Source organism: Callorhinus ursinus, unplaced genomic scaffold, assembly GCF_003265705.2.
Source record: "Callorhinus ursinus isolate GAN/ISIS: 27379988/994484 unplaced genomic scaffold, GSC_fseal_2.0 scaffold4, whole genome shotgun sequence".
Lineage (NCBI taxonomy): Eukaryota > Metazoa > Chordata > Mammalia > Carnivora > Otariidae > Callorhinus > Callorhinus ursinus.
The window spans coordinates 61,652,141-61,668,354 of record NW_027397066.1 but is presented as its reverse complement, the minus strand read 5'-3'; the positions used below and the strand labels follow the sequence as shown (position 1 = coordinate 61,668,354).

General features: G+C 38.7%; 1 long non-coding RNA gene across 1 annotated transcript; it reads right to left on the bottom strand.

The window, feature by feature from the left end:
* Positions 1-1,043: 1,043 nt before the first annotated feature.
* Positions 1,044-16,190, bottom strand: LOC112835941 (uncharacterized). Its single transcript, XR_003211342.2, has 3 exons — positions 16,075-16,190; positions 6,081-6,188; positions 1,044-1,426 (listed from the first exon to the last, which is right to left on the bottom strand). It is a non-coding gene; the product is annotated as an uncharacterized lncRNA (long non-coding RNA).
* Between the last annotated feature and the right edge of the window lie 24 nt (positions 16,191-16,214).

The window sequence follows — 16,214 nt, the reverse complement described above, 5'->3', positions numbered from 1 at the left end:
ATACTATTTTGTTTACTGTAGCTCGAAATCAGGAAGTTTGATGCCTCCATCTTTATTTTTCTTTCTCAAGATTTCTTTGGCTATTTGGGGTCTTTTTTGTTTCCATACAAATTTTAGGATTGTTTGTTCTATTTTTGTGGAAATGCCATTGGAATTTTGATAGGGATTGCACTGAATCTGTAGATTGCTTTGGGTAGTATGGACATTTTAATGATATTAATTCTTCTAATCCATATCTTTCCATTTATTTGTGTCTTCTTCAATTTCTTTCATCAGTGTTTTACAGTTTTCAGTTTATGGGTCTTTCATTCTTTGATTGAATTTATACCTAAGTATTTTATTCTTTTTGGTGCTACTATAAATGCAATTGTTTTCTTAATTTCTCTTTCCAATAGTTAGTTGTTAGGGCATAAAAAGGCAACTGCCTTTTGTATGTTGATTTTGTATCCTGCAACTTTACTGAATTTGTTTACTAGTTCTACAGTTTTTATGGTGGAGTCTTTAGGGTTTTCTATATGTAGTATCATGTCATCTGTAAACGCAGATCATTTTACTTCTTTCAGATTTGGGTGCCTTTTATTTTTTTTTTTCTTGCCTAATTGCTCTGGCTAAGAATTCCAGTATTATGTTGAATAAAAGTTGTGAGAGTGGGCATCCTTGTCTAGAAATCTGTATTTTCATAAGATTGCCATGTTATTTTTATGCCCAGTGAAATTTAAGAACCATTTATTAAAAAGATATCTCTTGTGTTTCCTATTTCATTTGAAATAGAGGATCAATTTCATACCCAATTTTTTATTGTTATGTTAATCACCATACATTACATCATTAGTTTTTGATGTAGTGTTCCATGATTCACTGTTTGCATATAACACCCAGTGCTCCATGCAGTACGTGCCCTCCTTAATACCCATCACCAGGCTAACCCATCCCCCCACCCCCCACCCCTCTAGAACCCTCAGTTTGTTTTTCAGAGTCCATAGTCTCTCATGGTTTGTCTCCCCCTCCGATTTCCCCCCTTCGTTCTTCCCCTCCTGCTTTTTTTTTTTTTTTAACATATAATGTATTACTTGTTTCGGAGGTACAGGTCTGTGATTCAACAGTCTTACACAATTCACAGTGCTCACCATAGCACATTACCTCCCCAATGTCTATCACCCAGGCAACCCATCCCTCCCACCCCCCCCCACTCGAGCAACCCTCAGTTTGTTTCCTGAGATTAAGAATTCCTCATATCAGTGAGGTCATATGATACATGTCTTTCTCTGATTGACTTATTTCACTCAGCATAATACCCTCCAGTTCCATCCACGTCGTTGCAAATGGCAAGATTTCATTCCTTTTTGTGGCTGCATAATATTCCATCAAAATCCTAAAGGAGAACACAGGCATCAACCTCTTCGACCCCAGCCGCAGCAACTTCTTCCTAGAAACATCATCAAAGGTAAGGGAAGCAAGGGCAAAAATGAACGATTAGGACTTCATCAAGATAAAAGGCTTTTGCACAGCAAAAGAAACAGTCAACAAAACCAAAAGACAACCGACAGAATGGGAGAAGATATTTGCAAATGACATATCAGATAAAGGGCTAGTATCCAAAATCTATAAAGAACTCCTTAAACTCAACACCCAAAGAATAAATGATCCAATCAAGAAATAGGCAGAAGACATGAACAGACATTTTTCCAAAGAAGACATCCAAATGGCCAACAGACACATGAAAAAGTGCTCAACATCGCTTGGCATCAGGGAAATCCAAATCAAAACCTCAATGAGATATCACCTCACACCAGTCAGAATGGCTAAAATTAACAAGTCAGGAAACGACAGATGTTGGCGGGGATGCGGAGAAAGGGGAACCCTCCTACACTGTTGGTGGGAATGCAAGCTGGTGCAGCCACTCTGGAAAACAGTATGGAGGTTCCTCAAACAGTTGAAAATAGAACTACCATACGATCCAGCAATTGCACTACTGGGTATTTACCCCAAAGATACAAATGTAGGGACCCAAAGGGGTATGTGCACCCCAGTGTTTATACCAGCAATGTCCACAATAGCCAAACTGTGGCAAGAGCCAAGATGTCCATCAACAGATCAATGGATAAAGAAGATGTGGTATATATATACAATTTCATACCCAATTTTGTCTTGATAATTTTATATTCTTTTTTCTTTAAAAATGTCTCTAAAACTGTGTAAGCTTCAATACCCACAGAAACCTCAACCTACTCCTGCTGTAGGTAAACTCGTAATGTATATTTCTGTGTTTCTAAATGATACCCACAGATCATGTAATTCAAAGGAACATGATGGAAATCATGAAAGATTTCAAAAGGAGATATAAAGAAGTCATGTCTAAAATAAGAAGGAATCCTGGTGTTTAGATGCACCACGTTTCCATAAGCTGAGACCACTATGGAAGAGTCTGAAGCTGCCAATTCTTGAGCCTAAGTGGATGAAGGCAAGAAGCAGCAAGTTATCTGGTCATGGGAGTAGCTGACCTGTAGTGCCTTTGGGGGATCACCCCTGGTATCAGTTATGGTATTTGGTCAGATGGTATTTTGTAACTAACCAGAGGTTTAACACTATTCCAGGACTAACTCTGCTCAGCCTAATTTGGACTGGGGTTAAAAATATTAAAAAGATTATGTCTGATAGATATATCAGTCATCTTCCCACTCACAGCCTATTCTAAGAGAATCTGTCTTCTAGCCTACAGTCCTGCTTGTCTCAGGTGACTCTGCTTTCCTGGCTACAACCGATTGAACCAGGGGTAGACACTTAATTCAGCCCGAGCCAATTAGATGTTCCCATTTCAGAAGTTGAACCAAAGCACAGAGACTGAGGCTATTCTAATTGTGCAGAGGAGCTCTCGACCAAGGGAGGATTGGGGCAACCATGCGACCATGGCAAATCAAAGTCTCAGATAAGAACTGTAGGGGAGCAAACCTCAAAAGCCTTAGAGAGATCAGAAATGGACGGGTCGAGGGGATGGAACAAATGGACATACCCAGAGGAGCAGAGATGAGAGATCATGTGACACCAGAGAAAGTAGTTTTTGGATGGCTATCTACTTCCTGTGAAATAGGACTCTACCTTCTGAAATTAGATTCCCTGATATTCCCTGAATCCCTTCAATAAACAATCTTCCCACCCACACCGATACAGTTGAGTGGAGGGGGTTTCTGTTCCCATCAGCAGAGATTCCCTAATCAAGACAATCTGGACTGGCCAGCCACAGTTTTCAGAGTAGTCAAGGAAGGAAGCGCACATCCTGTGGAATGTGCTAAAGACTGCAGGGCTTCCTGTGAGGAGAGTGTTGAAGCTCAGCCTCATGGGCAAGCAGGAGACCAACAGAAGAAGATCAACAAGGCATGAAGTAGGGTAATGAGGATGCCAAACAGGAAGACTCCTTACCTACAAAAAGTAAAGTGAAGGGCATTGGAAAGTTGAGATTTTAGCTACATAGGAAAGGGTTACATTCAGCTTCATAATCTTATTTGTATTAGTTCTATCTTTAACATATTATAGTGTTAGTGTACATTCAAAGTGTAGTGATCAGAGCCATAATCTAAGATGGCTCTTTGTGACACTCAGTGCAGAGGTTACACTTTTTGCAGGGACAGTCAGCACAGGTATGTATACTGCTGCACAGTATTCTAAGTACTAGTAAGAATCTCAAGGGAACTAGGATGGAAGTGATGTAGCATGCCAGAGCAACAACTGCTCTTGTTGTTTTTCAAAGACAATTTTTTAAGAGATCCAGATCATATTAGTATGTGGCAGAGTCTGCTAATTGTTCTCAATATCCCTCATCTTCCATACTAAGGATAGTTTAAGCTAGATCCAAATATGGCTAATGACTGCATAGTAAAGGGAATGTAAGTAAATGATATATGCAACTTCTGTGTCAGGTGCTTCCTTCACTCTTTCTCCTTCAAGTAAGCTGGAATCAGGATGTGGTGGGGAGCTCTTTTCAGGCACAAAAATGAAGCCAACTCCCTAGGGATGGAAAAGTAACAAGATGGACAGAATTGTGTTCCCCATATTATAAAGCCACCACTTTGGTATCTGTATGTTTGAGTCCTTTGTTTCAACAACATAGGCACTATCCTAAATAAGGCCATCATTGTGCAGACCTCTCAGATGATTCTCTTCCCATGTATGGGAACCTGACATAAATCTAAGGGAAGAGCACAGAACATGTTTGGAGTGATGGTAGATATACCACTGCACAGTAAACCTATATCAGGGCAATAAAGAGAGCCCCGGGAGATGAGATCAATCCACTAAGATTTTACCAGGATCTTAGAATAAAAGAGAGTGTTTAAGAATACTTAGGAAAGTAGAAACTCTAAGTATTTCCTAAGAACACATGGAAAAGTTCCACAAAATATCTGCGTAGCTGTTCTCAGTTTTCCCCCTAAAATTATGATCTCTGCATATTTCCCAATAAGCGTACTTGTGTTTGTAACACTTTCTCCTGCCTCTGTGGTCAGCTTGTGCTCAGTTTAGTATTTTAACTCAGCCCAAGGCCTTGTACATAGTTGATGCTCAATAAACATTTGGATATTTGTTTATTGAGTCAGATAGAGTCCCATATAACCACAGCTTTTACTAGTTAGTGTGGCTTGCAAAATCAACCGACATTAGCATCAGTCTGTACCACACAACGTACCAGGCTGTGTTTAAAAATGCCTTCAAGAGTTTGTTGCACTAGGGACGCCCAGGTGGCTCAGTCGGTTGAGTGTCTGCCTTGGGCTCAGGTCATGATCCCAGGGTCCTGGGATAGAGCCCCACATCGGGCTCCCTGCTCAGCGGGGAGCTTGCTTCTCCCTCTCCCTCTGACTTTCCCACTCTCTCTCTTGCTCCCTCTCCATCTCTCCCTCTCTCAAATAAATAAAACCTTTAAAAAAAAGAAAAGGAAAGAAAATGCCTACTCTTGAAAGAAGGAGATGTGGGGCACTCTGCTGAAAAGGCATAATTTCATCAACTTCGTGGCAAATACAACATGGAGTGTGTCACTCTGGCCAGGATATTTCATTCCAGGAAATAATTCTTCCCAACAGCCTCACTGAGGCCCCTACTCAGAAAAGAGGCTTGACAAAAAACAAACAAACAAAAAACAAACACACACACACTATTGAATGATTGTGAATAACAGTTTATAAAAATCCAGTTAACTCTGAAGAACCGAGATGGTTGATCTAACGAAATACAAAATGGTTTCTGATAAGAAAAATAAAACTTAGAAAACTGAAAAGTAAAGACTGACTTTAAATATAATCTTCAGGTGCAATGTTTTCTCTTTATCTCTTTCTGAACTAACCGTAATATTAAATGAAGAGTCATATTATTATTTACATTAACATTCTATGAATGAGTAATTATAAGTCTATTATAAATAGAATTCTATGTTTCTATGCCTTTGTTGACAGAAAGTGAATTTTTCTCTTAAAAAGTAAAAGTTACATTTAACATGGGGACTTTCTTTACTTATGCACTTTAAAAAGTAGGGCCACCAGAGGCTCTTATGGATCTCGAGAAACAGATGGGGAGAGGGTCAGAGACAGGGAGAGGGAGAGAGAATACTCTGGAACTCACGGTAGTCTCCACAGGATGGGATCAGGCGAGACAGAGAGGCTGCTCCCTAATTTTTTGGGGGGTGACCTGAAGTAGGCAGGGAACTCACTCCGAAGAGCTGGGAGTCAAAGTGTCCAGACACTTCAGGAGTTAAGTAGTATCACTTTAAACGTTACCTGACCCAGTGCCGCAGAAGTTGATGACAGAGTCAGAGCATAAGACTTAAGAACCATAAGGAAATGTGTCAATGTAAAATTTGATACTGTGAGCACTATAAAAGTGGAAAGCAAGACCACCCCATTTAGAAATTCATTGAAAGGATTATAATACCAGCAGAAACAGAGAGTTCCCAAGCTCACTTCACTGCCTCATCACCCAGAATAACATAGACATTGACTACAAGGGACCTAATCCAATATCAGCAGTGAGGACGGTGATGGTTGGTTAAGCACAAACTGTGAAGCAGTGACCCCTAGGTGTCAGACCAAGGTCATTACCCATCTGAAGAGTGCCAGAGGGGCAGCTGTGCCAAGGCAATCAGGCAGAGAACAGAGATGAAATTCTTTCAATGGCTGTCAAGCAGATCAAGTTTACTCTTCTAGGACCTGCCAAGGGAAAGGAGAAAGTTTGAGTGCTAGGAGGATTGGGGTACCAGCATTTACACAGGGGATGCTCAGAGCCAGAAATTCCTGTTGTCATGACATCTACCCCTTGGGTTATACCCCCTCAAGCTGCTGTGGAAGATGAGAATATGTATCGATTGCAACAAACTTTAATGAATTTTTTTAATGTAAAATGGTTGGCTCTTAAGACAAAAAAAAAAAAAGAAAAGAAAAAGCCCTCCACTCAAAAAAACCTTATGAAAATCTTTTCTAATGTTGGCTTTTACTCTAATTTAACTCCTAATATTAGGGATAATTTTAGTATTATGATAAAGGATCCTGGCTTTGTTAGCATAGAAATTACATTTTGTCTTGGTTCCTTTGTTTAATGTGTATCGAACTTATAAAAGTCTACAGCTACTACCTGACAGTAAAAGTTTTATAAATTGAATTCAGTGACTAATGAGAACTTAGTGAATAACTAACTACTTGGCTTTTGCATAGTTTTAGAAACTAAAGTGCAAATACATATTAAAGGCAAAGGCAAATAGCAAAATACTATGTATAAATATCAAAGCAATATCATTAGTAACATATATAGCCTTGTTTTTTTCATATAGACAAATTCTAGTTTCTGTGGCCTTAATGGTAACTTTCTACAGTAAGGAATATGGTGCATATATTATAACATATGTGGGAGTAGCTGTCAAAGGAAGTCTGTTCTATTCAACAATTCTCTGGGTGAAAAAAACCTGACTTGGCATTCAAATCAGTCTTTTAATATTCATTACCAATTTATATGTACGTTGTAAATTCCTGATAGTGGTCAGGAGGCCAAGTTTCAATGGACCTATAAAAACTGATCAGTGGCCCTCTCTGAGAAGCATGATGGAGAATATCTGATATTGTAGGAGGAAGGGAAGGTCCCACTGAATACTGGTTTCTTTAGCACAAAGATTGTTTCCTCTCATCATATTTCTGCAGCATTATTTTTCTTCCTTACCCAAACTTATCCTCAAGCACTCAGAAGACATTATGGATTCAGGAATGGAAATTATCTTATATAGTAGCAAATTTTGGGTACTTTTTTTTTGCTTTAAAATGCAAGTGATTATAAATATAAATAAGCTTTAAGTCAAAATTAGCTGATCATTTTCTACATGGGTTGATCCAAAGAGTATATTTGTATGGTTAGATCTGGGGGTCTTAATTTCTGCTATCACACAATTCAAATGAGTAATATATTAATAGCTTCCTGAAATATGCGAAGGAACACAGTTAAAAGGTGGACAATATTCCTGTGGATGGATTACTTAGAGAATTTATGGAATACTTCCAGTGGCAATCTTTCAAGGTAAAATAGGAAAACTATTTTTCCAAGTTGGTTTAGATTTAATCTCATTAAAAACAGAAAGATAAACTATCAAAATCTCCTTTCTTCATTGACATAATATTTGTGTTGGTATGTTCGAAAATAAAAGAAACCGATTTTGGTAAAATCTTTGTTTCTTCATGCTATTAATGAAGGCCTTTTCCTATAGCACTAAAGATGGAAATCATACTTGGTTGGGCTTGTAGGATGATCAGTAGCACTGAGGGGGTGTTGGGGGAAAGAAAGGAACACAGAGTAGCACTGATGGATTAAATGTTTCTTTTTTAGGAAACTAGCATCTCCTTCAAATGATGCTGATGTCTTCTTCACTCACCCACAAAATCTGCTCATTTAATAGAATTCACCAAACCAGCTACTGGTGTTATCCACCCATGGGTGCTCTGAAGCTCATAAATTATATAACGTTGTGTTTAAGAGGGAAAGTGAAAAGTGGGCTATATCCGTGGAACTAATTCCCAAATTCTCTTGCCTTCTTTTATGCTTTACCACCAGGTCTCTGCCCCCATTTTTTGTGCAAGTCCAGTTCTGCTTTGCTTCTAGTTTGTTGCATCTTTTATTCTGCTGGTTTTCTAGACTTTGCTTCCTGTTCTCTCCTGCTCTGGCAGGATGTAATCATAGACCTGTAATTCAGATCACTTTCAAGTGGCCTCACAAGACTCTCCTGTCCACCCCATCTGTGTCTTGTCCTCAGTGAGGACCCAGAATATGAGTAGGCCAAAAGAGCAGGCTGGGACCATTAGGATTTTAAATTCTGAGGCTCCAAGAAAAATGTAAAGAGTTCCCTGCTCTATGTTAGCTACAAAGAGAAATCTCTCCAGCAGCAAGGATGAAACAGCTTTTCAGCTTTATGCACCCTCTGCAAAGAAATGATGCTTCAACAATATTTATACTTTTAGAACCACCAAGTCCAGCTGGTATATAAACTGGGTTCTTTTTTTCCCCACCTACATTTTTGTCTTCCTTCCTAATTTCATATTTCACTCTGGTAGGAGTATGGCTAAAAAGAATCCTTGAAATAAGGCACAAAAAAAAAAAAAAGAAAAAGTTAAGAGAAAAAAGTCCAAATGGGGAGAATAAATAAGAGAGAAAAATATTTTTGAAATGAGTAAACATTTTGAAATATGTGAAAGGCTAATTACTAAAACTATGTGGACTGGGAAGTCTTGAAAGGAAAAAGTACAGTGTCAATAAAACCAAATTTTTCATTTGTCAAAACATACTGAAGATGAAGCCTGATAGACAAATAGTCCAATGGACATTCTCTAACAGAATTATAATATTCTATGGGAACACTCCACTATTATCAGATGTTCAAGGTCATGTCTGATTAGACATGATAGAGCCATGAGAGAGCTATTGGTTAATTGTAGATTCAACAAACTGCTTAGTATGGCACTTGGGGCCCTTTGCTATCTGAACCCCAAATTACCTCTACTGTATAGGGTAGTATGATGATTAATTTTATCTGTCATCTTGGCTGGGCTACAGTGCCCAGATATTTGGTCAACATTTATTTTAGATGTTTCTGTGAAGGTATTTTTTTGGATGAGATTTAACATTTAAATTGGACTTTAAAGCAGATTACCCTCTATACTGTGGGTGGGCCTCATCTAATCAGTCGAAGGCTTCCTGAAATATGCACAAACTGACCTCTCCTGGGCAAGAAGGAATTCTGTCATCAGACTGCCTTTGGACTTGAACTGCAACTCTTCTCTGGGTCTCTAGTCTGCCAGCCTACTCTGCAGATTTTGGACTTACCAAGCCTCCATGATCATGTGAGCTAATTCCTTAGAATAAATTTCTGTTTCTCTCTCTCCATATAGATACAGATGTGGCTGTTGACATAGATGCATCCTTTTGGTTCTGTTTCTCGGAAGAACCTTGCCTAATATAGGCAGTCATAAGATCTGGATTCTATAACCAGAAATATGGGTTCAGATCCTGGCTCTGCCATTTACTAACTGTTTAACACATGATAGGAAAGCTACTTTACCTCTCTAAGTCGATTTCCTCATAACAATTTCCCCTCGATTCTCTATTCTTTTGTTTCTGCTATTTCCTTGCTTGTCATAAGTTTGTTCCTGTCTACATAGCTAACCCTTACTTTTTCTTCCATACCTGCGGTGTTTTAAAAAGATGTTCACAAATTCTTTGATACTCTTCCCTTCATGTTTAATCCCCCTCTCCTTCAGTATAGCCTGGACTTAGTGAGTTGCTTCTAGCGAGCAGAATATGGCGGAAGTGATAGTACATCATTTCCCAGATTAGGTCATGAAATAACTGCAGCTTCCACCTTGGCGCTCTGTCTCTCCATTTCTGTTTGTCTCTGTCTTTCTCATCACTTGTTATGGGGGAGCCAACTGCCTGTTCATGAGCAGCCCTTTGGAGAGGCCCAGTGGCAAGAACTGAAGCCTCCTGCCTATAGTCACTTTACTGAACTTAGAAGCACATTCTCCAGGCCCTTCATGACATCAGCTCCAGCCAACAACCTCATTGTAGCCTCATTAGCGACCCTGAATCAGAACTACCCAGCTAAGATAGTTGTGGTTCCTGAGGCTCAGAAACTGTGAGACACCAAATACTTGTTTTACACAACTGTAATTTTGTAAATTTGACACACAGTAAATAATTAATGGTGCATGCAAGTCTATAGAAGCATCCTCTAACCAACATACAGAATTTCTCCTTTCTCTGTTTCCCCATAGCATTCTACATGTAACTATTATAAAACTTCTCATGTTATATTAATAACATTCATTAACATGTACATCTCCCTTGCAAGGCCGAGAGCTGCTTGAGGGTGGGCCATCTTTAACTGTATTGTGGAAAAAAAAAAATCAAACTCAAGCCTGGCACATAAAGGACTCTTAAGTTAGGCTAACAATTAGTGTCTCCTGTGTCATACATTGTTCTAAGTCTTTTGCAAATATTGTCCCATTTAATTCTCATAATTATTACCCTCATTTTACAGATGATGAAACTGAGGTCAAGTTATAGAGAAGCTGATTAACTTGCTCACTAGCACCCAGCTACTAAATGTTGCTGAATTACTGAATGATTGAACGAATAAATGTCTTACAAACATGACTATATATAACTCACCTTCCAACCTCTTAACAGTGCCAAGCCCAGTATGCAACCGGGACTCAGTATTTACTACATCACTGTCTGGTAATAAAAGTAGCTTAGTTATGTGAGAAAGAAGTCTTGGAAAACCCTGATTGTGGACAATTTAAATTGATTCCCCAAACAGTTCTTTTTTTTCCTTTACTCAGAAGAAATAAGGGTTGCAGTAAACATGTTGTGATGATACTAAAAATACACTTTGGAAGATGTTTACCTTTCTCTCCATACATCCCCCATAAATGTTTGACAAGAAACAAAGTGTATTGGTAGTTTGATTATATAATATATCTTTAGGGCGCCTGGGTGGCTCAGTCGGTTGGGTGTCTGCCTTCGGACTGGGTCATGATCCCGGGGTCTTGGGATTGGATCTCTGCTCAGCGGGGAGCCTGCTTCTCCCTCTCCCTCTGCCGCTCCCCCTGCTTGTGCTTTCTTTCTCTCTCAAATAAATAAAATCTCAATTTTCAAAAAAGGATTTTTTTCTGAATTTACTAAATTTGGTGGTTCAGGAATTCAAAACAGTTTGTGAAAGAGTAAAGTGGTGTTATTTAAATGGTGTATTTTTCTTCCAACAAGAACAACAAAAGAATAAAGTTTCTACTGAAGATCTTTTGGTTTACAAATTTCAAATAGGTGGCTGCTATTTGACTTCTGAGGGCACTCTTAATGAAGCATGCAACCAATGATCCCTTCAGGTGAGGTCTTTCTAAATAAGCACCTTACAATGAGAAACCTAAAGCCAGCTTACATTCAGGGTAAAGTCTGGATGGCAGCTTGTGGGTTCCTATTTTAGAATTTTTGACTTGTTTGGCCTGAGCATTTTCTCCCCACCTAATAGTAAGTATGAGGTCTTTCTACTATTTGATGAATGGGGACTCCTTTCCTCTTGATGTCTATTTGGGAGGTTTACTCCTCTTATATTCATTCTGTCACTGTAGGGATTAATGAAAACATATTTTGGAAGCTGTAAAAAGGATCCCTGAGTGTAAGCAGATGCTAATGATAAGTGATTAAAGTGACAATAAATCATTTCCTTTGTTCCTGTAGGCCTCCGTATTTCTCCTACAAGACAGTACCTTCATAAATTGTCTGCTGGGAACATTACCCTAAAAGTTTCATTTAAGACAAAGGAGACCAGAAATTTCTGTCATTAAAGATTTAGTAGCCTTGTCTTTTATACTCATAAAAATGTATGCACTGCACTTCTAATTATTTTTCTTGAAAGATTAAGAATGGCAAACCACTTTGTGCTCATCAGCTTGATTCCCTTCAGTTGTCCTAGACTTTCCAAGGTGGGGGGAGGGGTGTCTCACTTGACACCATTTTGCATTTCAGAGCAGATCCTTTCCTATGACAGTAACACTATTTCTCAGGTGTTTCCTTACTCTACCACTCTGCATTTGAAGCAAGGCATGTTCCTTATTTCAAGATTCAATATTCCAGTCATGAAATAAAACAAGTCTAAGAAAATTGAATAACCCCTTTTTAAGCAAAAATAAACTCTCTAGAAACAAATATAAACTGCTAACTAAAAACTTAAAAAAACATATGTTCTAAGATTAAAGGCAAGACAAAAATAACCAGAGGGTGAGTATTTTTATTCAAAGATTTCATGGAAGCCAGAAATACCCACAAGGTGAGGCAGGAAAGGGTAGTAATCGAAAGCCCGCAGGCTCTGGAGTCAGACAAGCTAGGTTTGCATCCTGGCTGTGCCTCTCCAAGTTTGTGACCAATCTTGCAGATTTACTGGACCTCTTTATCTTCTGTAAAATGGGACAACAAAAAAACACCTATTACAGAGTAGTGCTGTGGGGCTAAAAATGAGAGAATGTACTAAAAGTGCAATGCCTTGTATTGTAAGTAATCAATACATTTTAGTTATTACTATTTGCAAGTGCCATGTAGAAAGATACTTATTTTTTTTTACTATTAGGACAAAAGGGAAACATTTCTAAAAAGATTGAGAAAACGAAAAAATATGAATTCCATACCAATAAATGGATATTAACATATTTTCCTCATATGCCTTATTTATTTTCTCAGTGAATTTCAAAGGCTTTCCATTTTTTTACAACTACAACCATTGTAAAAGCAATGTCACAGTTATTAAGGAAAAAGAGGCGTTGATAAAAAGTAAGCTCTTGTGAGTGAACAGTGTAGAAGAATGCTGATAGTTTCTGTTAGGACAACTGGAACTTGTTCCTTACCACCTATTAATTACTTGAAATTACATTTACAGTGCTGTAGGCTAGATGGTCACTGGCCTCTCACAGACAGTAGGATCATTTTAATAAACCTAAACTTCAAAAAGGTTAAGTATATAACGAAATAGAAGCTCTACATGTTCCCAGTTATGTTTTAATTGGTTTGACCCCTCTGCTAAACAACTTGGCAGTTGGTATCCAACAAAATCCATAAAACTGTAAGGACCATTGGACCCAGGAATAATCCAAAAAAGGTTATGAATGACAATTAATTGGATTCTTTTCTTTCTTTCTTTCATTTTTTTTTGATAACAGCATTATTGGTATATAATTCACATTTCATTCAATCCAATTAAGTGTACAGTTCAATGGTTTTTAGTATATTCAGAGTGATGCAACCATCATCACAATCAATTTTAGAACGTTTGCCTCAAAAAGAAACCCAACATCGTTTGGTTATCATCCCCCAATTCCATCTCTGCACTGAAGGCTAAGCAACCACTAATCCTGTCTCTGTGGATTTGCCTATTCTGGACATTTCATATAAATGGAATCATTATGCTAAGTGAAAGAAACCAGTCACAAAAGACTATATGTTTTTGAGTATCATCCACGTTACACCATACATCAATACCTCCTTTTCATGACCAAATATTCCATTGTTTAGATATACCACGTTTAATTTATGTGTTCATCAGTTGGTGGACATTTGTGTGGTTTCACCTTTTGGCTTGTATGAATAATGCTATTATGAACATTCATGGACAATTTTTTTTTAAATTTTTAAAAATTTTTATTTTTTAAGGAATCTCTACACCCAGCACGGAGCTTAAACTTGCAACCCTGATATCAAGAGTTGTATGCTCTGACTGAGCCAGCCAGGTGCCCTACATGGACAAGTTTTTGCTTGGACATACTCTCATTTTTCTTGGCCACCTATCTCGAAGTAGAATTTATATGATTCTTACAGGAGTGAAAATCATGGTCCAACAACGTAATTATGCTGCACTCCCAAAGGTATTATGCAGAAATGCTACACTCTCAAAAATACTCTGTAGAAAAATGTTGGCCATGTAGAAGGAAAACCACACAGTAATATGGAAAAAGGCTACATGAAGTGAAAAAAGGATAAAACCCACTTAAAATCCTTCCTGGGCTTCCCATCCTCGGCTCTGTCCTATGGACCTAAGGACCTCAATTCTCGCCCCCTCAATTCTCAGGACCAGCTATATACACTACCCTTCAGAGATTTTTTTTTTCTACAACCTTTTAGCTTCAGAACCCTTGTACATGTTGTTCCCCTGCCTGTATCACTTTTTCCCCCACTTCTTTGCCCAGTGGTTTCAAGTCTCATCTTAAATGTCACTTCTTCAGAAAAACCTTCTTTGACATCCCTACCTAGTATAAGGTTAAGTATTTCCATAGTAGTCTGCAATTTTCCATCTTAATACTTTTGATACTGGTAATTGTTTATTCAGTTAGTAATCCAATATTGAAAGGTTATTACATGCAGGGATACAGAGTGAAACAAAACACGCAAGATCCCTGCCATCCCAGACCTTATATTCTAGGGAGGGAATTCATGCACACGTATACAAGTCAATGTCCTGGGTAATTTTATTTTTTATTTCATTTTATTCCAGTGTAGTTAACATGCAGTGTTATATTAGTTTCTGCTGTACAATATACTGATTCAACAGTTCCATATATTACTCAGTGCTCATCAGCTAAGTGTACTATGTATTCCCTTCATCTATTTCACCCATCCCCCCCCCTTTCTGGTAACCATATGTTCTCTATATTTGAGTCTGGTTTTTTTGGTTTCTCTCTTTTCCTTCGTTAGCTATTTTGTATCTTAAATTCCACAATGAGTGAAATCACGTATTTGTCTTTCTCTGATTGGCTTATTTCACTTAGCATTATACTCTCTAGATCCAGTCTTGTTGCAAAGGGCAAGATTTCATCATTTTTATGGCTGAGTAATATTCCACATCTTCTTTATCTGTTCATCTATTGATGGATACCTGGGCTGCTTCCATAGTTTGGCTATTGTAAATAATGCTGCAATAAACTCAGGCGTGCACATATCCCTTCAAACTAGTGTTTCTGTATTCTTTGGGTAAATATGTACCAGGTAATCTTAGATAATGATAATTAGCTTAATATTTATCCTGTTTGGATTGTACACTCCATGATGGCAGGAGCTATTTCTGTCTTGGTTACTTCCAGTTTGCTAGAGCTTACCACTGCGTCTGGCCACCTGAATAAGCTCAATACAAATTTTTTCAATGACTGGTAAAATAGGCATATAAAAAACAGAAATGGAAAACACAAAGGAGACCACTCCTATAAATGGTTGTTTTTTTCCCCTTTCCTCTTTCAAAACTTTCTGTAATTCCACATATTCTTTCTATAACTAAAACAATTAAAAGATGAGCCAAAAATTATCATAGGTAAAAGAACCTCAAATAAAACACATTTATATGTCACCACATACTCGTTAAACACCTGGTAATAAAACCTACTCAAATACTCAGATGTGTTGGTTCAGTGAATAGAATTCCCTTGGCACATTACCAAGCAGGTTCCCCGCCATCAATAGTATAATTTACCTTTTAAAAGGCCTTTAACACCCAAGACAGTGCTTAAGGATATGATCCTCCAAACTGCCAGACTTCTAAAGTGCTTGACAGTCTACCTCCATCCACTATGTGCCACCGGAAAAAACCGCAATTCTACTTATACGTACGTAATAGACAATTTTTTGCGAGGTCAACAAAGAATGCAAAATCTTTACACAACAAAACACCAGCCCCTTCCCAATAAATTCTTCTTACAAGCCCTAGACACTTATCAGGTTGGATAACATTAGGTAGCTCTGCGGTGGGCCAAAAGAGCATCCAGACAGAACCCCACCCCCAAGCAGAGCACTCAGCCCCTTCTTTCTTCCCCGGGGCGCATGCGCAGCGTACTCTCCGGGCACCGCACGCCTCTGCCAGCAAGCCGAGGGAGCTTACGTCACCGTGTGCTGCTGATGTGCCCTTCCGCTTCTCCTAGGAAAACGAGTCCGCGCACCTTTGACTTTCCTTAGCCTGTAGGAAATGTCTTCCCTCCTTCCACCCCAGTACTAAAGACTTCCCCCGCCCGTCTCCAACAGCCAGCTTTTTACCGGACTCCTCTGTATGTTCGCTGGACGGTGAAGGCCACGGAAAGGAAAAAAGGGGAGGGAGAAGGACGACTTCAGCGTTGTTTACAGGGAGTAAGCAAGTCTAGGAATCGGTCCGCGAGGGCGGAGCTGAGGAAGCCGGC